Raw genomic sequence first — 23,627 nt, 5'->3', positions numbered from 1 at the left:
AGCACTGTGCACGCTAGAGTGGCACAAATTAGCACTTTGGGAGAAAAATCAGTTGGCTGGGTGCCCATCATTGCATGTATGGCCTGGCCATGATAAGCGCATGAACACAAATGTGTGTAAAATACCCAGTGTGTGTGTCAACCTTTCCTGGAAGACATATCTTAGCTTTGCTTGGATTAAAAGAAAACAACAGTTTTAGCACCGCAGAACACTATTTATTTTAGTTGTGTACCATTTACTCTTTGTTTTATACATTAAAGTAGTGAGTATTGTGCTTTATTACTGGTAAATGATACAATTTATTTATAGAAATAGGCCATTCTGGAGGAATGTGGAATGTTATAGATTAAGATTACATACACATTATTAATCCCCAGAGGGGAAATTCTCTTCACACTCTTCAGTACTATACATGCATATATATATGTTAGTCAACACATAAATGTTGTGTACAGGCCTCTATAACACAGCACGCTAGGGGCTTGTAGACATGCAATTAGTCCAAACAGTACAGGGGAGGCAGATTGATGGGTTGAGACTTCGGGGTGTGCCCCAATGAGCAACTTGTAGGGGGGGGTGGCGCCTTGCTCAAGGGCACCTCAGCAGTGACTGGGAGGTGAGCTGACACCTTCCACAGTCAGCTCACACTCTGATGATGTTTTGGCAAGAGTGGGAATCGAACCGCTGGGAGTGGGAATCGAACCGCTGGGAGTGGGAATCAAACCGCCGGGCGTGGGAATGGAACCGTCAATGTCTGGGGCGATGTCTGATTTGCAAGACGTCCACTCTACTGCTGAGCCATTGCCGCCCCCGGACAGTGGCTCAGCGAGTCTTTTTATAGCCAGAAAAGTGAAATGTGAAATGGGACTAAGCTGTGGGTCTGGTGACTGATTATATATATATATGATAATTTATTATATACTGTATATTGACTGGCTGATTATATCTGGATATTAAAGTTCATCCCCAACTGTTTTTATTCTAAATTTTTAAAAATTATTATCATTTCTTTTTACATTTACTCTTAAGGGTAAGTGAGAGTAGCTTTTCGGGAACATACTGTTATTCAACTGGCCAACCTAGTTCCGAGTCGTTAATTCTCTTGCTTACAAGTTTTAACTCAGTGTTTTTCACTGTGATGTTACAGAGCAATGAAGCAAGTTTTAGTTCTGTGGAAGAGAAACTTGAAACTCAGAAGGGGCACACTGGAATTTTTTTCAGGAAAACGAATTTAAATAACATTTATTTACATTCATTCATTCATTTTTTGAATCGCTTCTTCCGCTGAATGTATTTTATTCATATAATAAATAGACTTAAAATAAGTAACTAAAACACTTCCACATTCCTGGCCATTATCAATCACCTTTATTCAGGAACGGAGTGTGCAGCATTCAGGTTTCAGAATTTATAGCTTCTTTTCAGCAGCATTTATATTTTGTATGAGTTTGCACAGGCATGCATGTAAACTGTAACTTGACTTGACAAGAGGAATATAACAGGGATGTTGTGATTCTAGTTTTAGCTATATGACCTTGCACTGACAAAAAACCCCACATTAGCCTACAGTAAATTATGAATTGAGAGGACTTCTTATGAAATGCAGAACCGGGCTTAGGTCCATGCCTGTGTGCACAATGTGCAAGGGATCATGTGAGGGGAGTGATGTGGTCTGAAGAGTTTGTCTATCACAGATGTCATGAAAGGGAGCGTAAAGCTGTGTTGAATGCGTCGACAGCTGAGGCTCATGGTTGAAACTCCAGGATATAGCAGTGACTCCCGCTTATTGCATGTGGAATGTCCTCCCAGCTGATTGAAGTATCAGCATATTGTTGCCATATTCCTCTCTACAAGGTCCCAGAGTTATGATAATTTGCAGAATGAAATGGAAAGATGAGAGGTAATGAAAGCAACTTGCATTAGTTCAAAATCTAAAGTGCTGACATTTTCTCAGTTTTCTTAAATTAATATTCTTTTACAACACGTCTTCCTCTTTAGAAGCAGGAATTGAACACATGCAGCCACAATTAGCCTTTCTGTACTTACTTTACCTGATCTGTATGTACTCCATGTATACCATATAGTAATCAATACTTGCCAAGAAATACTACAGTATATGTACATTGTTTACATTACAATCATGTGGAGGAAAAATAACAATAAGTAATCTCATGTCATTTAGCTGTTCTATGCAAAGTTAATGTAATCCTCTAATGTTTAGTGTAACACATCAATCATGCAAAAATCTATTGTTGCATTAGCCTTGAAAGAACAATAATAATAAAAATGCTATAATGGTTTTAGCTTCCTTTCCATAAATCATACTTGGAGGCTGGGGAGGGGGCATCTAAATTTGCCACTTCAGCTCATCTGAGCTGTTGTGGGGATGCTGAATACTGATATGATATTGAACAGCAACTGGAGTTGCAGTTGGTCACTTTCATGTGAAGTGATTTGAATTATTGCGTGACACAGTCCGTCGTAGCTTCTACCAGAAGTTGACCCACATCTTCCGCAATGACATAAAGCAGTTTTCTGTTCGATAGCCACTCAACAAGGGACTGTAAATCAAGAGTAAATGCGTAAAAAGAGACCTTACTGCACGATTTATTCTTCTTCTCCTTTCGGCTTTTCCCTTTAGGGGTCGCCATAGCGAATCAGTTGCCTCCATCTAGTCCTGTCTTCTGCATCCTCTTCTCTCACACCAACTACCTTCATGTCCTTTTTCACTACATCCATAAACCTCCTCTTTGGTCTTCCTCTAGGCCTCCTGCCTGGCAGTTCAAAACTCAGCATCCTTCTACCAATATATTCACTATCTCTCCTCTGGACATGTCCAAACCATCTCAGTCTGGCTTCTCTGACTTTATCTCCAAAACCTCTAACATGTGCTGTCCCTCTGATGTACTCATTCCTGATCCTATCCATCCTGGTCACTCCCAGAGAGAACCTCAGCATCTTCATCTCTGCCACCTCCAGCTCTGTCTCCTGTCTTTTCCTCAGTGACACTGTCTCTAGACCAAACAACATCGCTGGTCTCACCACAGTTTTGTACACCTTTCCTTTCATTTTAGCTGAAACTCTTCTATCACACATCACACCCAACACTTTTCTCCACCCGTTCCATCCTGCCTGTACACGCTTCTTCACCTCTTTTCCACACTCTCCATTACTCTGGACTGTTGACCCTAAGTACTTAAAATCCTCCACCTTCTTGATCTCTTCTCCCTGTAACCTCAGTCTTCCACTTGGGTCCCTCTCATTCACACACATGTACTGGTCCTTCTCAAAAAATTAGCATATTGTGATAAAGTTAATTATTTCCTGTAATGTACTGATAAACATTAAACTTTCATATATTTTAGATTCATTACACACAACTGAAGTAGTTCAAGCCTTTTATTGTTTTAATATTGACGATTTCAGCAAAAAAATAAAGAAAAACCAAAAATTCCTATCTCAAAAAAATTAGCATGTTTCATCCGACCAATAAAAAAAGTGTTTTTCAGACAAAAAAAGTCACCATTCAAATAATTATGTTCAATTATGCACTCAATACTTGCTCGGGAATCCTTTTGCAGAGTTTACTGCTTCAATGCGGCGTGTCTCTAGCTCCATCTCTCTAGCTTCTCCTCCATCTATTCCCTGCTCTCACTACAGAGCACAGTGTCACCTGCAAACATCATAGTCCATGGATATTCCTGTCTAACCTCGTCTGTCAGCCTGTCCATCACCATAGCGAACAAGAAGGGGCTCAGAGCTGATCCCTGATGCAGTCCCACCTCCACCTTGAACTCCTCTGTCACACCTACAGCACACCTCACCACAGTCTTACAATCTTCATACATGTTCTGCACCACTCTAATATACTTCTCTGCCACTCCAGACTTCCTCATACAATACCACAGTTCCTCTCTGGGCACCCTGTCATCAGCTTTCTCCAAATCTACAAAAACACAATGCAGCTCCATCTGGCCTTCTCTGTACTTCTCTATCAACATCCTAAAGGCAAATACTGCATCTGTAGTACTCTTTTTTGGCATGAAACCATACTGCTGCTCACAAATGCTCACTTCTGCCCTCAGTCTAGCTTCAGCTACTCTTTCCCATAACTTCATTGTATGGCTCATCAGCTTTATTCTTCTGTAGTTGCCACAACTCTACATTTCCCTTGTTCTTAAAAATGGGCACCAGCACACTTCTCCAATCCGCAGGCATCTTCTCACTATCTAAGATCCTGTTGAACAACTCTACTGCATCCTCTCCTAGACACTTCCCAAGCACCTTTCCACTCTTTATCCTCTTCAATGCCTTCCTCACTTCATCCTGACTAATCTTTGGCACTTATTGGTCCAAAGAACTCACCTCTTCTAGTCTTTGTTGTCTCTCATTTTCCTCGTTCATCAACTCCAGCACACTTCTCCTCCATTCCTCAGGCATCTTCTCACTATCTAAGATCCTGTTGAGTCAGAAACTCTACTGTCACCACTCCTAGACACTTCCATACCACCACAGGTCTATCATCAGGAAGGACTGCCTTTCCGCTTTTCATCCTCTTCGATACCCTCCTCACATTATCCTGACTAATCTTTGCTACTTCCTGGTCCAAAACAGCCACCTCTTCTAGTCTTTTTTCTCTCTCATTTTTCTCATTCATCAACTCTTCAAAGTACTCTTTCCATCTTCCCATCACACTACTGGCACCTGTTAATATCCTGATCCTTAATCATCTTAACCTGCTGCATGTCCTTCCCATCTCTGTTTCTGTCATGCCAACATGTATAGATCAGTCTGTCCTTCCTTACAGTCCAACCTAGCATACAAGTCATCATAACCCCCTTGTTTGGCCTTTGCTACCTCTAATTTCACCTTACGCTGCATCTCCCTGTACTCCTGTCTACTCTTCTCCGTCCTCTCAGTGTTCCACTTCTTTTTAGTTAACTTTGCTTTGTATACTGTCCCGTACCTCTTCATTCCACCACAAAGTCTCCTCGTCTACTTTCCTTCCAGATGAAAGGAAAGTAGATGGTAGGAGAGTACACCAAGTACTCTCCTACCGGTCTCCCTGATCACATTAGTTGTAGTTGTCCAGTCATCTGGAAGCACCTCCTGACCACCCAGAGCCTGTCTTAACTCCTTCCTAAAAGTCCTGCAACACTCTTCTTTTTTCAGCTTTCATTTGTTATTATGATTTATTATTATTATTACTATCATTATTTATTATTTATGATTTACTCTGACACTGCAAATCCTTTCAAACAAATATTAAAATAAGACCCAAATTATCCAGAATGTCATTTAGCAGGTCATTTGGTTTAGGTTTTGAGCTGGGGTGGGATAACTGACAGGCTGTTGGAATTTATATTTAATGAAAGGCACAGCCCTAACTCCCAAGAATCGTATGCCCTAAGCATTTATGTCTGTGATGCACTGTATAAATGCAATGCAAATAGCGTCAACATGTGATTGGAACACAGTGTTCATTGCAATGGTTAAACATTGCGTCACAATATATGTATGAATGTTAAAGTACAACAGCCTCTTGTTAAATAATGTATCATCATGTAAACAGTAATGTCGGCAAACACATAGTGAGAATTGCTGAAGAGCACTGCTTCCAGATTGGTTGAACAAAAGAACATTTCTACCGTGTGTTTCAACTTGAGACCTTCACAAGGGTTTGCTTGAAGAGACTTTTTGATTTCACAGAGAATACTCTTCCTAGGAAGTGGGTGGAAAAGATAATTCTCTATTGGAAAAAGAAGAAAAAAGACCCCTAGAGAACTAATAAACCTTTTTAGTCAATGTAATCATTCATTTTGAACTTAAACTGAACAGAGCAACAAAACAAGTCATTTTTGGGGAAAGAATACATGTATTTTAATACCCTCAAGCAAAACTAATTAAAGACGACACCTCATTTACATAAATAAGCATTATAATTTGCATGCATCCACAAGGGAATAGAGACAGAAAAGAAAGCAATGTCTTGCAGTCTGCTAATTTCATTTTATTCAGGATTTCAGCTTAATAAAGATTCATTCTGGAGTGGAAGGAAAAATAATCAAAGGGAAATTTGAACTATCTCCAAAGATGCAGCAGCCTTCAATTGAAAGGGCCCTTTCTGAGTCACCAGATGACTCCTAATCTGGAGTGGCATATCCTGGCATAGCTCCAACACCAACTCCTTGAAAGGTAAAAAAAAATTTAGAGCCCAATTTATTAGTATGCAGTTCTGGCATCGGGTAGAGAATTAATGGCGGTGACTGATAATGACTGTAATCGTGGCACAAATGGGGTGTTGAAATAGCAAACAACGGGCACAAGGCATGTAATGGGGATTTTATTAATTACCCGAGGTCCCTAGCATGAACAGTCTCCAGGATTTACTGTGGCCATGCCAGTCGGTCGAGTAGGGGTCGGCTCGTCTAATCTGACAATGAAAGGGTCACTATAGAGACCACAGTGTGGGTAAAATGAGCAACATTACATGTTAGTGCACTGACATCAAACTGTTTTATAATATTTTAAGTACTGATGTTGAAAAAAATGAGAAGTTCTATAAGACTTACTTATTTATCGGGGTTTGAAAGTCTAGTACTTTTCATTGAATTATATACAGAGCTGCAACAGATTGAAAGACCAGAAACTATTTGATAAGAATAAACAAATTACCTTCTTTCTTCATCTTATTGTGGCAAAGTAGTCTCGGCATTCATCTCCAATAAAATAAGCTCCCTCGATCTCTTCGTTGACTATTAGAAAAAGAAATCAACATATGGTAGCGCTGTCAGGTAGGATAGCCCATTCACACATCAACTCATCAACAAGAGAGGATTGATTAAAAGTCCTTTTTATTACTCGCTGCATCCTTAATGGACGCTAGACTTTCAAAATGGAAGAAACAATTAGAGTTTTACTGCTTTGTGGGCACTACTGATTTATATAAATCACTGCACGGGTGTAAATTTTCCAATAAAAGACTGAACCACTCCTAGCATACATAATCAACATGTCTACACTTGGTGCTCACTCTATGCTCACACAATCTCTTTAAATTGGTAGGACTCAACAGTCACACCAATTCAAGCACAAGAATTCCATCAAGCAACAACCAATCCGTTGATTGGGTTTTATAACTTTTCAGACCACTGCTTTCAGGCCAGAGACAAAAACAAATCAGAGAAACATGCTCATGACTCTTAACACGGTGTGAAGAAGTACTGGACCTGCCACTGGTTTCTTCTTTTGTTTTGAGTGTTTCATAACAAACTTTGTCTTGTTTTGATCAAATTTCTCAGGCTTCATACAATTTGCTCACAGGTAGTGGAGTGTGTTGGGAGATAGGTGGGTGGGGTTTTAACAGCATGCCATGAAACAATGGGTTTAAGGATGTAAGCCCAGTAAATGGTTTTTAAACATATTCAGAGTCATCATAAGAGTTGCCTTTTATGCAGTAGTGAGTTCTTTACAAATATTACTGTAGAAAACGGCTGCTGTTCTGTTACAGTATAAGAATTGAGTCATATAGGAACCACCCTACATGAGTGCAAAGCTGCGCTTCTCAGCTTTCAGGTTCAGGATGAATTACGTCTATAGTGTGAAAGGTCAAAAGGTTGCAGTATTTTTATATCCTGCGAAGCGGTGATGTATTGTAATTGTCAGTGTTTGTGTGTTTGTCCGTCCGTCTGTTTGCTTGTCCACCAAATATCTTCACAACCGTTGCAGATAGAAAGATGAAAGAAAAAGCACATTACTCGGGTGGCAAAGAGGATGAAAATGAGATGATGACCTTAACCTTGAAAAAACTAGGTCAACGTCAAATTTCAACTTTTGTACTCATTGCGGATTTGTGGAAGGCAGTCACATGATACCATATGTGGATTTTATTGGCTGACGGCATCCGGAAGTGCGCTACATTCTGTGAGTCTCGGACTTCCGTGAGACACGAAAGTGCTTTAAACAGTCGATAAGAGTGTGGGAAAAGCTAATAGATAGATAGATAGATAGATAGATAGATAGATAGATAGATAGATAGATAGATAGATAGATAGATAGATAGATAGATAGATAGATAGATAGATAGATAGATAGATAGATAGATAGATAGATAGATAGATAGATAGATAGATTCAAACAGGTGTAGCCATACTTTACAAAAACTTTACAAAACATAATAAAATACATAGCACTCCCTGTGTGCTGTTAAATTAATGACAGTACTTAAAAATAGCACACAATTGACTGGTATTTGAACGTCAAAGTGATACTCCACCATCTTGAGAGTATAAAATATCTTCATTAAAATTTTCAGAGGGAGCAGTGCAAAATCAGAGAGAAGGAACTAAATCTATGAAATGAGGCTCAACAAAAAAACAAAACATGAAACTTCTAAAAATTCTAACACAGTGAACTGAACAACCCAACGTTGACAGGTGACATCACAGTCTGGAATTTAAACTACAGCGGTAAATGACATGTAGCTCTAATAGAGTAACACGTTGTCCTGATTTGTACTACAGAGAATGCCCTGAGAGCATAGACACAAAAGATTTCCCAAATTCCTTTGTGCCCCCCCTTCTCTCTCTCCCTCTCTCTTGCTCACACACATATATAAACGCACACGTACACGCACATGCTCATGTACACACGCACGCACGCACGCACACACACACACACACACACACACACACACACACACACACACACACACACACACACACACATGCTCAAACATGGCAGATGGATTTCATTTCATAGTTGGAAGGCTTTGAAATAATTTATAAAAATATGAATGAAACGGAGATCTTGAGTGATTATGTGAGCAGTGTTCTGCAGGAACAGTCTCCCTATCCACAAAATAACAACTTTGAATACAATTTCTTGTGCAAGAACTCACTGAGACATTTAGAATTCTTCTTACTGATTTGAATAGTGATTCATATCACTGTTCAGTGAGTAAGAATCTATGAACCTGGCGGTTTTTCTGTCAGCAGTCGTAAACAATACGTAAAAAAAGTAAGTTTGGCTTCTTGCACATTGCATTTATTGGAAGGGGAAGTCTGAACTTGGATGCCGTCTTGTCACATTGCGTGACAAAGGTGTGTGTTGTATATTGTACAGTATATTTATCTGATACTCATGCCTAAGGGCAACTGTCAGTAACATAACTCAGAAAATCTCACTGCTCAGGTTCAGATTCTTTTTTTTTATCATGCACTTGCTTTGCTTTATAGGCAAGAACAGTTTTGTGTTGTTTTCAAAACTTTAAGTTTGGATTTATTCAAATGAATTCAGGCTAATATTATACATAATGCATTGACTAAATTATTCACACGTTTTTACGACCACTGGAGTGTCCCTTTGTTAACTGGAGCTTCTTTGAAACAATAGACTTCAATTAGCAGGCTGAAGTAGAAGTCACCGAGTGCGTATACTACAGTGGGTTTCAAAGACACTTCATCCTTCCTCTAAACTTATAAAGCCTGATATCAAACACTCAGCACTTTGTATAAATCTTCACACAGTCACTGAACAGTTAACACATCACAACTCCTGTGATTGCTGTTTTATCACCGAAATCAAAATATGCAGTTTTTCAGAACCTTACTTCATTCACATGTTCTGACAAGGCTTTCTGAAGTGGCTTGGCTCTGGGTTGTGTTTACATATAACTGCGTACTTTAGTGTACTTTTTAAAAAAAAAAAGTTTTTCAAGAGGATCGTTCAAATACTCCCCTTTGTAAAAACAACAGCGGAACAGACATAAAATAATAGACATACAACACACTGAATTTCTGGATCTTCTCTTTTTTATGCTGTACATATGTACGCACACACACACACGCACGCACGCACGCACGCACGCACGCACGCACACACACACACACACACACACACACACACACAATTAGTTTTGCATCACCTTAATGGAAAATAGCAGTTTGAGACAAGTACCAAAATGTACATACACCACCTTTTTGTGAAATACGTATCTATCTGAGGTTTTTGGTTTTACTTAAAGTACCTGTTGTGTGGGTGTGTACATTTTTCTCAAGCGCTGAAGTCATGTGTGAAAAATCTATTGAAAGGCAGGCAAGCCGTAACGTATCAAAACCTGTTTTTGAGAAATGCTCCATGTTTTAAAAAAATATCTGGCCCTTTAGAAAACATGTATTGAATGTTATTCTTTTGTGCTTTGTTTTTTTTGTCCTGACTTTGAGCTGAGAATGAACAAATGATGGCAGCATTCTTTGCACACACACGAACGCACGCACGCACGCACGCACGCACGCACACACACACACACACACACACACACACACACACACACACACACACACACACACACACACACACAACTATTATCTTATTGCTCATTGTATGCTTACATGAAAAACACAAAGGGCAGAACCAGATGATCAGGTTTTGATCAAAACACATGTAGCATAATTAGCAAGAAAATTCTAACTGAATAAATTTTTTGTCAAAACAATTTCTATCAGGCAGTCATTCCAGTTAATTTTCTGCTGGATTTCTCAAAAATCAAATTAATAGTCATATCGGATGTAATATTGAAAATATGAGATGTCATCACAAGTCAGGCTAAACTATCCAGGTCTTTTCTTTTTTGTAAAACTGCTGGAATTGATATAATTCTTCCTCTGAGCAGAGATGTTTATCCTGAAAATGTCTGTTCATCAGTGTTCATACAGAAGAAAGCAACGTCAAATCTTTTTAAAAAATACACTGACTAACATTGTTTACGAAGCAGCAACTGAGTGACAACACGGTTCCTTTTCATTTTCTCCATTGATTAAAAGTTCCGTGCTAGTTGGGAGCAGCAGAGCAGTGTTGGGAAGAGATCCCCCTGCTCCAGCTGTCTCAGACAGGCGTGTTGCCTCACCTGGTCCTGTATTTACCTCAGATGGTAGGATTAGGAAGCAGCCTTGTGGAAGATATGACTCTAATCCATTGTGCCTTTACTTGGCACTCAGACACAGTCCTCTGCAAAACTTCCATCTTCCTTAAGGAAGAACACAGTCCTTAAGGAGGTTGAGAACTACAGCAGTAATTTGACAGTCGTGTGAGGTGCAAGATGGTGAGTGGAGAATAGCTTCAGGTGCTTTTGTGGTGATTTCTGTCTGGATGACTGTCCGTCAGTCGGACGGTGTTTCTCTCTCTTCGATCTTGAATGATTAAAAGTTTCATCAGTAATATTCCAAATAAACTTGTTGTTTTTTTTGTTAGGCTGTAAGCAAACACTTTTTAATTACTGTAAGCACCAGTTTGTTTCGTGCAGTTGTTTAAAGGTCCATGTGCTGCCCAATAATAACTTGTTTGCAAGCAGGTTATGCTTCCCACAGGACAATGAACAGATAGATATTGAAATTGCTGTGTATGACGTCATTGTGGTATCACCATTTAGTGCTTCTCTTTCACACAACTATAGGCTGTGGAGTTTTGGTAAGACTCAGCCTTGATGCCATGATCATATCACCACCTTCATCACGAACGCCAGAAAGCAAAAAACTTTTATTGATCCATTGTGCTCATAATTAAGCCATTCTCATTAGTGACATACTGTAATTGGAAATGTAATTAGCAATAGTAATAGTTATTGCATTTAATATTTTTTCCTCTTATGTTATCGGACTCATTCAACCTGGTAATTAGCAGTCATAAGAATTTCATACTTTTGTCTTCATTTGTTTCGGTCACCAATTATTTCTTTTGTATTTTACATGAATAAAACATTACCACATTTATTTCAAATTTTCAATAGAAATAGAAACATTCTGCTTGTCAACTTTCAGAGTCGAACTAGTACAGCAACTGGAAGAGTTTGATTAATGTGAAACATTTTTATTCTAAGAAAATGAAAAAATAACAAACATTGGTGTGTTTCATACAACTAAGCCCAGTTTTTGCTTTAAGTTCTGTTTGCCAAACATTTTCTTACCTGAACCCTGTTATATGAAGCTGTTCGCTCTTGAAACGTTGTTTGTAAAAGTTGAAAAACTGTCACCAGAAGATCAAGTGCTTTAAATGTGTAATTTCAAAGAAAGTACATTTGATGGAAACAATCTGTTTTATATTTATCTACAGGAATCAGATGGCAAAGGCGTGAGCATCGGCCAGAGGCGATAACTCCTCAGTTGCTTCAGCTGCAGCACAGAGAAACAGAAATGTGAGTGTTAAACTTAAATTTGTGTCTGTTTGCATATGGTATGCAGATATTTACTTTATTTGATTGTTGAGTCAAGTGATGGGCAAAAAAAACAAAACTATTTCGAGTTTAGACTGGGGCTGGATTGAATTCTCAACAATTAGAGATCAAACTAAAAGATTTATGATCCTGTTTTATGGGAGGCTGTGAAGAAATTTTTGGATAATTTTACCCTCATCAACAGAAAACGTGGTTGGTAATGTGCATTATTGTTGTCTCAGCTTCATGTTGAAGTTGCACCTCTGCTTCAAGGAACAACTTAATTGTCTTAAAGATGCACACAGGCAGCATGAAGGAGTCATGATACCCCAAGGCCTAGATTAATTAAGCTATGAAAACCCACAAGCAAACTACATTCAACAAGTGCCTGTTTGCTATGGCATGAGACTTGTTTTTGGCAGTGGTGCAGTGACTCGTTATAAATCTATAATTAAGGTACAATTTTATTCGCTTTTTTTAAGGTAGGTTGGGGTTCATCATGGTGTAAACTCAGATTCAGTTAAAGTGTGCTCTTTTCCTCATTCAACACAAATGTGTGAATGAGAGCTTGAGAGTGATTGTGTGTGTCACTCTCTGGTTGTTATCCTGTGCCTCCTACAGGTGGTCTTGTTTTCAACTCACCCTCGAGGCACAGCTCTTAAGTCCTAAAATCTCTTGATTTGTTCTTAATCTTAAACAAGCCGATTTTTATCCCCCTCCTCTTCCTCCCACCCTCTGCATCTCGGCACCAAAACAAACATTGTGCCCTCCTGCTGGCTGAAGAGATCTCCTCCAGAACCCCCGCAGCTCAGCTTATCCCATGTTGGAGTGTGTTGGCAGCTCTTAGTCAATATGATGAAGCTCTCTCAGGGCAGCGTCTGTTAGTTTGAGTCACCTGTCAGTAAAGCGGCATGGTGATGCACTCAGCAGGGCCCTGAAAGAGGGATGAGCATGACTGTGGGAGAGAATCCCCATTCACACCGGGTGATCATACCAAGAGTCACAGCTTTATTGGTACCGTTTGCCAAGAGTTGGCCCAAGCTAATAGAGTGGCCTGTGCAGGGGCAGTCCATGAAGGAAATTGAGGTTAACTACATTATAACATATTATTGCGCATAGAAATTGTAAAACTCTCTCGTAGTCAAGATAATTCATATATAAAACCCTTGAAAAATATATCAAATCAAAATACTCCTGGGTCTGCCTGGATCTGCTTGTTTTAATAAAAGAATAATTTTGTGATGAGGTCATAGCCTCAGTGGAAAGCTGCATCTCGCAATATTTTTAGTTTTAAAAATGAATTAGATTCTTATATAAATCTTACTATTGTTTTTATCGCAAAAGAAAAGTTATAAAAAGCGCTCTTATAAGTCAAGGTCTGTTACCTCTTATTGGTCCCAGAGCACTGTCAATGTTTTTCATGGAAAAAAAAAGCACATTAAAACTCAAAAAAATGTCCACAAAATGTTGTTAAAAGAAGGCCAAGCCTTACGAGTGAATATCACGGCTTTCCTCTACTCTTTCCCCTACTGTGCTTTGCCCAGGGGAGGGACTCCTTCTACGTGTTGTAATAAGGGTGGCTGATATAATGAAGGTCATTGTAATCAGAGCTAATGTGCCAAGGAGTCAAGACACTGTAGCTTTATTTGCCAGCAAGGCCCGGCATTTGGTACCCATGGGGATCAGTCTGATAGTGTTATCTTTGCTAACCTGACTCTAATACAGGCCTTGTTCCGCTGTTTGTGTCAGTGTTGGAGCTGAACTTTTCCCACTGATCCCTTCCGTGTACGGATGGGCATTGGATTGGGCTCCACTCTGCTCCATCCTAGTTAAATCCCATCCCAAGGTGTTTGGCTCCTGCATTTAAAGAACTGTGCTCCCTCTCTCTCTACATGTCTGTCTTGGAAAAACAGGCAAGGCTCACATATAGGCTGCAACAGAATGTACTTGACATAGAAACACTACATTGGAGCCTGCTGAGCACTGGCACGTAAGAGATGACCTCTAAATCTAATCCTGTCCCTCAGGATATGCAAATGTCCTCATCACAAATTTGATTTGTTTTTGTCTGTTCAGGACATAGCAGTTTGTTTACAACTGTTACCAAACGTGGTGAGAAGAAGCAGAGGTGCTTGAACGTAATGTCGGATTTTTTTTTAAATTGTTGTGATAGGAATTCTATATATTTAACCTTAACCATTGACGTCATTTTTGAAGCTAATAATTCTATTTAACAATTTATAGGAATGTGTAGCTATCAATTTGAAACAAATGTGATGAGATGATCTGTAATCAACGCTTTCAGTTACACTTTGTTATTTGATAAAAATAGGAATGTTATTTTTTTTGTGTGATTTGTGTTTGCATGTATGTGAAGGCCAATTTTCTTAGATAGATCAAAGTGAGGAAAAGCAGAAGCAAAAGAATCCCCCATGGAGTTCGTCAGCAGATCGTTAGCGGAACTTAAAGATCAATCGTCATTCATCCTATTTTTCAAACTGTTTTTTAAAACGTGCTTCTGAAACTGAAAAGTTATTTTCCTATTCATCAAAGCCATGTCCAAGAAAAAAAACACACCTGAGTGTAACCCCAGTGCACGTCCCCTGATCCCATCATTCAGACACCCAAACCTCTTTTTCTGGTTTTCTAGAGGACCATGGTAAAATGATCTCTTTTGTTTCGCATCATTAGTTCCATCTGTTGTGTTAGCAGGGCTGTCTGTTCCGGAGCATGGCAACTTGATGGTCGCCAGGGGCGATGGGAGACGCTACTGTCCTGGTGGCTTGACCTCTAATAATACTGTCACCACCTTGTCTGTGATCCACACGACGCACTCACATCACTGTTTCTACTCATTTATTATAACCACTTATAAAACATAGTTATTTGCTTTCACAATAAAAATTTAATTGTGAGTTTATTTTTTAACTTAATGTAGCATCATTGATGGTCTGCAGGTGAAACGCCATTTATAAATTTCGATAGTGAAGCTATGTATACTAAAATATATATAATGTCTCCAAAATGAATGTAAGATATTTAAAACAAGTCAACTACCATTCACATTCACATAATTTGTCCAGTGTGAAAAACAACCTTTGATTCATTAGATTTTTTTGTTTATTTTCTTCACTTTGGTAGAAAATATATCCACCCAACAGATATGGAATTTTCTTTCAATAATGAAATATTTTATTCATGACACAAGTAATGAATCTAGCTCAAGTGCTGATTGTGCATATACTATTTTACATCTGTCTCATTCAGAGTGATTAATCACATACCAGAACCTTTGGGACTATTTCCTCACACTTAATTTAATTATTGCTTTAAAAGCAAAGAATTACTTAAAGAAAACAATGAACAGTAAATAAACCATCTATATGTTGAAATGAGGTAGAATCCTGGAAAGAGACAGGAACATCTCAATCTTGTTAAAAAAGCTTTTTGTTTTTCTTTTAACTTTAACACTAGGAAACCATGTAATACCCAACATACCTAAGACAGGGGTTGCGGCCTTACGTTCTAATTAGAAATTGTAATTCCCAAATGAATATTTCCATAATGTCTCCCCACTGAATTGCTCCCGCCTTATCACCATAGTGTGAATGTACGGCACAAGGGCATCTGTGTGCATGTCAATGTGGAGATCACCAGATCATTTTCATTGAAGACGGAGCTATCAAAGGTCATAGCCATCCAAATGACCTAACCTTGCAATGTAACACCTGGGTGTAAAAGTGAACTCATTCTATCTACTGGGATGGGTGTAATGCACCTCTAATGCATAAAGTGCAGAAATAAAATAAGAGTTATAGGTTGGTGGAGGAGGTTCAGTGTGTGCTAGAGAATACTGTAATTCTATAGGGTGAAATAGCTGTGTTGGTATCACCCGAGGTGACAGGCTATTGCCAAAGTGCTGTATTTGTTGGAACCATTATGAAATAAAGTCTGAGAAAAAGGCCAATATTCAGTTTGAATTGATTCCTTGAAAACTCCAGAAGTGAATATGCTTTCATTTTGATGGTATTACTATGGACAAAATGTGTTGTGTCAGTTTCACCTTGCCATTACTTTGCTCCATTAAGGTAAAACCAACTGATTTTATTTTTGCCCAGTCTATTTTCTGTGATAAAATGAAAATCAGAGCGCTTTATTAAGTCTGAGTGACATCTTCAGCTGAGAGCCAACAGGAAAATAAGTCATGTGGGATCTACTTTCAGTTCATTTTTGCTCAATTCCCATCTCCTGATCAAATACTGCACTTTCCAGTAGAGGCCTAATGGGAGTGTCAAGTTCACAAAGGCCCTCTCTTTTTGTCTGACTCCATTACAGTGATGGTTTGCCACTTAGTTACAAGAAGCAGTTAACCTATGGTTGTGCTGTTCACACTCCAATGAGGCTATAACTGAAGCTAAATTAAGGCCTTTTTTATTAATTTCTCCAACTCTTCCCTGCGTGTGTGTCCAACTTGGAGTGCCTGTTGACCCATTTCGCATTTTCTTTCTGCACTATTGAAATGTACATTTTTGAAAAGGTTTTGAATGTTGCTTCTTTTTAAGCCTGATAAACATGACCAGCGATGTCCTGGGTTCAGGGCCTTTAAAACAACCTTTCAATAAAAAAAGCTCAACTGTGAGACATGCAGGATCTCTCATGCTGTGCAGCTCTGCTGAATATACCCTACCCCCTGTTTCAAAGCCATCAGCTTTTGGTTCCCCCAGGAGAGCCAGCATTATCCTGCAGAGGGTTTATTTGAGCTTGCTGGTAAGGTCTTACCTTTTTTCAGGCCCTATGCTACGTGACATTTAGGAGAATTTCATCACATGTGAAACAGATTTTTTTGGGTTATCGATCCAAATTTTCAAACTATAGGCAAAACCTGTGGTGGCACTGAAACCAGGTTTTTGATGGTGCCACATATTTTACTCCTCTACCTATGACATAAGCATGATGGAGGCTGAGGAGCCAGGGAGGCCCATTGTTTTTTTCCCAGATAGCACTTTATGAATGGCATTATCCTAAAAGGTGAGAGGAGAGGGAAGGGAGGAAAAAGGCAAATAAGGAGAAATGACAAAAGCTTCCTGTTCAGATTTAAAGCGACGTCTCTGACTTGTTTTTATTGACCTTTTCTCTTATCATAGTCATATCTATCTACAGTGTCAGACATGCCAATTAAATAAATGTCATTTAACAATCTCTGGTTTCAATGTCACGCATTGACATGTGGTATTTTTATGGAATTCATTTGTCCATGAGGATAAGAACCTATGCATTTTATTAAATACAGTAGTACCTCTACTTACGAATGTCTCTACTTACGAAATTTTCTACTTAGGAAATTTCTCAGCAGGAAAATATTGCCTCTACTTACGAAAGAAATTTCGACTTACGTAAGGTAAAAATACAGTATCGGCTGATACTCGCAGCTCCCAAAGGTTTCTAAACGCAACATTCTCATAGCTGCTCTGCCATTGGCTATTACCTAGTATCTTCCTGGCATCCCATTGGCTAAAAGGGTATGCAGAGTCCTCGTCATTCGGCTCTCGACTCGTGAGGTGTTCTGATAGTTTTGCGCAAATTTTGAGTACTTTTTGTGTACATATTTGCTGTGGACCCCAACAAAGTGACGGAGAAAAGAGTAAAAGAAAAGACGAAGAAAAGAGTTTTTTTGTCTTTACAAACAAAGCAAGAGATAATAGAAAAGCGTGAAAAAGGGATGCGTTTGGTTGATCTCGCCAAAGAATATGGCCGAAATGCATCTACAATCGCCACGTTATTAAAACAAAAGGAAGTTTAAGGAGTTTAAGGCATTGCGTGGGTGGTTGGAGAAGTTCAAAAGGAAGACTGGAATTCACTCTGTTGTTCGGCATTGTGAGGCAAGAGCGCATGAACCAAAGAGGGTAAAAAACAATGGGGTCAACAGTTCAAAGGTAAATGACCGTCATTATTATTCTTTACTCTATTTTTTGTTTTTTTACAATATGCATAACTCTCATTTATTGTGTAATAATCTAATCGTAACATGTATTTGTTACATGTTTTGATGCATTTTTATGCTTTATAAAATATTTATATCGGAATTTTTTGGGGCTTGGAACGGATTAGGGCATTTCCATGGAAAACGTGTCTCTACTTACGTTATTTTCTACTTGTGTAATTTCTTCCGGAACCAATTAATTTAGTAAGTAGAGGTACCACTGTATAGGTAATTGCGGTACATCACTTTTTATAATGACTCCCACTAAATTGTCAAACTGGTTAGTCTTTTTTGTACTACCTTGGGAGGACAAATCTGCTTTGGCTAAGACATTATTGAACTATTTAACTGCAACCCCTCCCACTCTCAAGCACTTTTACTTCTGTATAAATGCATTGGAATCACTTCCAGAGTGGGTTGGTGCAGAAAGACCACTGGAAAGCCTACTTGTTCCTTTAATGTCTTGTCCTTTTAAAAGTTGTCGTCTTTGTCCACAAATGGATGAGTGCTGCACAAGAACACCCCAGGGACTGAGGTCATCCCAACCTTCTTGTGCCAGCACAGAAAGTTATGGAGTATGAATCGAGGCAGGGCTCTTCACATTTAAGCTCGAAATTGTTGAGAGTGTGTAGGAGAGAGCAAGATCACAAACCAAAGAATAAACATCATGGAGGTAAATGGTTTGTAGGTGTCACTTGTTTGGTGTTGAATAAAGCTAGGAAATGAGAAATGAGCTATATTTATGTGTATTCTAATGCGACTGTCAAGGTAATATTTTATGCCAGCAATCTTTTCTATGAATGCTAATTGATTGTTATGATTTATTATTTTTGTCTTTGTTTCATTAAGATATTAAACAAACTATAATGACATGTTATAGCAACTTTATTTGCATGGCATCAAATCACAACAAATTTTATGTGAAGAGACAAGATAGTTTTGTTTAAAACTATTTTACAGAGACCCAGCAATTCCTTTATGAGTAAGCACTTGGTACCAGTGGAGAGAAACCAAAACCTGTGTAAATCTCCGTTCACAAGGTGGGCAGCCTTCTGCTTTGACTATTTGAGTTGGGTGATAAAATGACAATCATGAATCTTTAAAATAACACTAATGATTCAGATATGAGGGAGGAGACGGAAGGTCAGTTCACTATTGGAAGGTCCACAGCAATCTAGTGTAGCTATTGACCAACCTAATTCACCCTCTACTATAAATCTCACAGAAAAGGATATTTAAGCTTATTTCTAAATATAGAAATGGAGTACCTCCTTGACATAGATTGGAAGATGTTTTCAGAGGAAAGGAGCCTGATAACTGAAGGCTCTGTCTCCCACTCTACTTTTGGAGACTCTAGGGACCTCATCCAACCCTGCTTCCTAGGAGCATAATACTCTTGTCAGATAACAGGGTACTAAGAGCTCTTTAAGATATGTTAGTTCCTGACCATTAAGAGCATTTACATGAAGAGAAAGGATTTTAAAATCATAGTTAGCCAACACAGAGAAACTAACATATTAGAAATGTGTGATAAATGCATAGTAGTTCTGCTCAATACACAGTCACCAGAGTCTTTACAGACTCATTGGGACAGCTTCAAAATAAGGAGAAGCACTAATCCAAACTGGAAGTAACAAATGTGACAGAATGAATGATTTGTAAAACAGATATTACACATGTAGAAGAAGGAAGTCTTACTAATTTGTTTCCCACTTAAGGACATTGCCTAACAGAAGGTCTGGGTTCCAGATCCTTCACATTTATCTCCAGTAAATGTGTTTCTGAGATGTTTGGGTCCTGTACAATAACAGTGCAGTTTTGTCTAAAATGAGTAACAGAAACCTGCAGCTCAACCACTTTTTTTCTCTCCTCGAAATATACCTGATGTGTGGATTGTGTCATCTGCATAAAAATGAAAATGTATTAGCAGTTTTCTAATAACCTAAACAGAATGTAGGGAGTAAATTATACTGGTCCAAACAATGAGTTCTGAAGAACTCCATGGCTTGCTTGTACGCATTCATTTTTAATGTACACATGTAACATTTAGACAAATAAGATTTAAAACAGTTGAATGTAATTTTTCTAATGCCAGTTGCCAGTTACATTTTCAAGTTTAAAACACAGCTTTGAAATCTGAAGTCTGAAGAGTTCTAATTTTTCCCTGCATTTTGATTGAGTAAGTTAAGGGAGCTATAAAAAGCAAAACCTCGAAATAATTCTGATCTGAAACGTTCAAATATTACAGTATTGTCCCAACCATTGTTAAATATTACATTTAAACGTGTTAAAATAATTCTTGTTGCAGTAAAAATAAGCTGTCTATATGGTTTGTTTTACATAATTTAGTCAATGGTAGAAATCTTCTTTTCCAATGGGCTTTTCCCTTCAGGGGTCGCCACAGGGAATCAATTGCCTACATCTAACCCTGTCTTCTGCATCCTCTTCTCTCACAACAACTTCATGTCCTCTTTCACTACATCCATAAACCTCCTCTTTGGTCTTCCTCTAGGCCTCCTGCCTGGCAGTTCAAAACTCAGCATCCTTCTACCAATATATTCACTATCTCTCCTCTGGACATGTCCAAACCATCTCAGTCTGGCCTCTCTGACTTTATCTCCAAAACCTCTAACATGTGCTGTCCCTCTGATGTACTCATTCCTGATCCAATCCATCATGGTCACTCCCAAAGAGAACCTCAGCATCTTCATCTCTGCTACCTCCAGCTCTGTCTCCTGTCTTTTCCTCAGTGACACTGTCTCTAGACCAAACAACATCGCTGGTCTCACCACAGTTTTGTACTCCTTTCCTTTCATTTTAGCTGAAACTCTTCTATCACACATCACACCTGACACTTTCCTCCACCCATTCCATCCTGCCTGTACACACTTCTTCATCTCTTTTCCACACTCTCCATTACTCTGCACTGTTGACCCTAAGTACTTAAAATCCTCCACCTTCTTGATCTCTTCTCCCTGGGTCCTCTATCTTCCCCTACCTCCAAAAACATGCACTGTAGGCATTGGTCGGCTTCACTTTGACCGTAGGTGTGAGTGTGTGCAGGCGTGCTATATGTGGGTCTTCATTGCACTGGCATTGTGCCCAGAGTGGACCCTGCTTCATGCCCCTAGTTGGCTGGGATAGGTTCTAGCATGCTGCAACCTGCGACAGCGGAAGAAGCGGGTATTGAAAATGAATTAATGCATTTCTTTCAGTCCCAGATCTTTTGCTGCCTAAGATAACGCATCACGTCAGTGAAGTGTAGTTGGTGTCATACATGACATGTCTCTCTAAGGACCTGCTGATTTGTATAATATCTTTCAGACAAGGTCATAGCTGTGGCTTCGTCTTTGAAGATAGAGGAAAAAGAACATGTTCCCCCTCATTGTGCCTGTGGAATAGAACAAACGTGAGATCATGGTGTCGAGGGGCTTTCACTCTTCAAAGCTGATTCGAATCAGACATAAAACGATTTAGATAAATTGATAGTTATCCTAATTCCTTCAGCCATCCACTGAATAGACAGAGTGATGCATAGGGAGCTGAATAGCTGTGTTTTAGCGTGAAATCCTGGGGAAACGTATCCATCTGGTGTATGAATAATTTAATGGCTCAAGTTGGTTCCTGTTGCTGTTGTGCTTGCGCTCAGCTTTCACTCTCAGCACCCCACCACCACCTTCCTTCCATCCTTGACATTGCTCCAGAGGCCTGTTTGTGATGCTTAAAGGGAAGTTGGGCCACATGAGGGTTGATGGGGAGGAGAGACTCACGTACCTTCTCTGCCATGCTATGTACCTTCTATTTTTCTTAGACCTACACAAACCTCAGATAAACAGTTTATAAACTTTTCCACAAATACACTCACCAATAGACAATGTAGGTTAAGAAACTGTAGACGTGACATTTTGTAAACATACAGAACCCAGTGTTGTTCTCTCGTAACTAAATAGGTTATAATGCTGAAAAAGGACCTTTTTTTTCTAAAGAGGGCAAAGAAGAAAGCGCTCTAGCTTTACCATTATCTTATTCTTGGTTCATATCCAGGTCATTCCACACATTTATGAGTAAATGATATGAACATAAAAGAGAAGGCTATGTCTTTATCAGTGTGAAAATGAAATAGTTTTTGCTCTGTTGATGCTTCTTATTCATGTCATGTCATGTCAATACATTTAGAGTAAGGGGATAAACTTTGCACCTACTGTACCTGATAATGTCAGCACAACTGTTCAAATGATTAGCAACAATTTACTCTGAGCACAACAATGCACCAATTTTGGATTCTCACTTGGCCAAGGGTCATGCAACTATATGTACGTATCGATATATACATACAGTAGATGCACAGCCATCCCTGGTTTGATAAGAATATGTTAGGAAAGTCATATCTGTATAGGACAAAAAAGTATCAAGTAATTACAATATTGGGACCCTACTTGCATTTGCTGCGTTTATGGTCAAAGGTTTTATTTTAGACAAACTGTTTTGCAAAGTTATACTGACAATCAGCTGACTTCGATAAAAGGTTAAAGGCCTTACAGTATCTCTTATGCTGATAAGCAGCTTTCGGTTCTTCCTGAATTGGAGAATTGTAGTCTAAAAACTGTGCAGTTACTCTCTGTGCAAGAACACTAAGTTGATAAATCTCAGCAGTTACATGTTTTTTATAGTGTGTTTTTTTTTTCTATTGAGATCTTTGGTTATGAAATATCTTCTCCAGTTGCTCCAAGTATTTAAAATCATTTCCTTAAAGTCCTCATATGATGAGACCCCAGATTTAAGCCAAATTGCAAAAACCCTGTTTGAAACTCTAGGGCCAAACGTATGGTTTAAATATCAGATGCAGAGAGAGAGAGACAGCAAAGAGTGAATTACCTCCTAAACTGATTCCTAATTCTTGCTGACTATGCAGCAACGGGGCTACTGGTGTACTATGAGGTGATGTAAAAATAAATAACGCACAATACAGCTAGTAAAACGTTACTCCATGGGGTGCATTCTTCAAGATTAGCTATTGAGGAATGTTTCATTTGTCAACATCATACAATAGTACTATAGAAAACTTGGGCGAGTCACTCCACCATGGCAAAGATGCTTCTGTTGTATGTATTTTTGTGAATGCGATTTTTTTCCTTAAGGTCTGATATAAGTTATTCTATCAAGCTCAAGACTTTATAGCATATTAGTAGGAAAAGTGAGGTGAGATAATATACAAATATTCGTGTTAAGTATATTTCCATTCAGAAAAGTGGCAGTCAAACAATATTTACTTACCTGTTCAGACAAGGTATGGAGTTACATTTCATACACATTCCAGATTCACAGATATTTAAATGCTTTAACTATAAAAATCCATGAAAGCATTTGAATTAAAGTGGTGTACATAAAATTCATGTCAGTTGGCATAGACTCAAGCTTTTCTTATAACTAGACTTGTCA

General features: G+C 38.8%; 1 protein-coding gene across 1 annotated transcript in view; it reads left to right on the top strand.

Annotated features, from left to right (window-relative positions):
• Nucleotides 1–23,627, top strand: part of casz1 (castor zinc finger 1) — a 173,936-nt gene that overhangs the window by 21,644 nt on the left and 128,665 nt on the right. The window contains exon 3 of the mRNA XM_068326393.1: nucleotides 12,109–12,190. The gene's annotated coding sequence lies outside the window, so the exon portion shown is untranslated. The remainder of the gene's footprint in view (nucleotides 1–12,108; nucleotides 12,191–23,627) is intronic.

The sequence above is a fragment of the Antennarius striatus genome, chromosome 2 (genome assembly GCF_040054535.1).
Source record: "Antennarius striatus isolate MH-2024 chromosome 2, ASM4005453v1, whole genome shotgun sequence".
NCBI lineage: Eukaryota > Metazoa > Chordata > Actinopteri > Lophiiformes > Antennariidae > Antennarius > Antennarius striatus.
This window is presented reverse-complemented; position numbering and strand designations above follow the sequence as displayed.